This window comes from Phytophthora infestans, genomic scaffold, assembly GCF_000142945.1.
Source record: "Phytophthora infestans T30-4 supercont1.29 genomic scaffold, whole genome shotgun sequence".
Taxonomy (NCBI): domain Eukaryota; phylum Oomycota; class Peronosporomycetes; order Peronosporales; family Peronosporaceae; genus Phytophthora; species Phytophthora infestans.
The window spans coordinates 1,843,494-1,844,644 of record NW_003303730.1 but is presented as its reverse complement, the minus strand read 5'-3'; positions in this window follow the sequence as shown (position 1 = coordinate 1,844,644).

Here is a 1,151-nt window from a genome sequence, read left to right as displayed (position 1 = left end):
ACGTCAACCTACGGTAATAGTTTATGCCAGCGAACTGAGCAGTCTCAGCAGCTCTGATTCAAGAACATGAGGAGATCTGCTATCCAGTCACCTTCGTCAGCCGGACACTGAAGCCGAATGAACTGAACTACGGAGCGGTGGAGAAAGAGATAGTCGCGCTCCTGCGCGTGTTGGATCTGAATTACAACCTGCTAGTGGGAAGACCCATCCGGATCCTGACTCGACACTCCACGCTAGCCTGGCTGTTCAAGTCGGCCGGGTTACAAGGACGTTTGGGACAGTGGGCAGCTTTACTCTCGCCTTGGACGCTGGAGATTGTGAAGTGTTCGAAAGGGGAAGACGAGATCCTGGGAGTCTTGGCCGCGAGCATCACTCCTCGAGCTAAGACGGATGAGGCGCTGACTAGGATCGTCCCTAAGAAAGAGCCCAAACGCCGGATCCAGATCCCGATCCCGACGGTACAGGTGGATGAGGATCTATACGTCCTGAGTTTCGATGAATCCGCTCGTGTACGACGCGGAGGGGGAGCATACAGTGCAATACTGTGGAGACTGCCCGGATGGGAAGTTGTACGGGCCAGATCCACTTACGCGGAAGTACTTACCGTCAATGAGGCGGAGTATAACGGACTCCTTCTGGGTTTGGATTTACTAAGGGGACAAGATCCGAAAAGGTTGGTGATTTGTGGAGATTCAAATTTGGTAATCAGACAGGTGCGAGGCGAGATTGACTGCAAGGCCCCGGCCCTAACACTGTTACGGCAGAAAGTGATGATCCACCTGCGTGGTTGGATGAATCACGATTTGGTGCATGTCAAGCGAGATTGGAATGCCAGTGCAGATAGCTTGGCCAGTGCCGCTTCACGGAATCAATGTGGTGTTAAAGTGGAGAGAGAGGCCGAGCATCAGGATCTCGTTACGTTGAACCGACTAGACGAAGTGGTGGTAGTGGGATCCGGGAAAAGGACAGTCCAGGTGATGGCCGTCACTAAGTCCAGAGGAAGGATTGGATCCAACCCCCAAATTCTCGAGGAAACAATTGTGAAGGGAGTCCGCATTGAGCGGATCCTCAACGCACAAACGAGGAAGCGTGGATCTGGGACTAAAGAATATCTGATGGGGGATGTACGAGACCTGAGTTGGGAGGATACC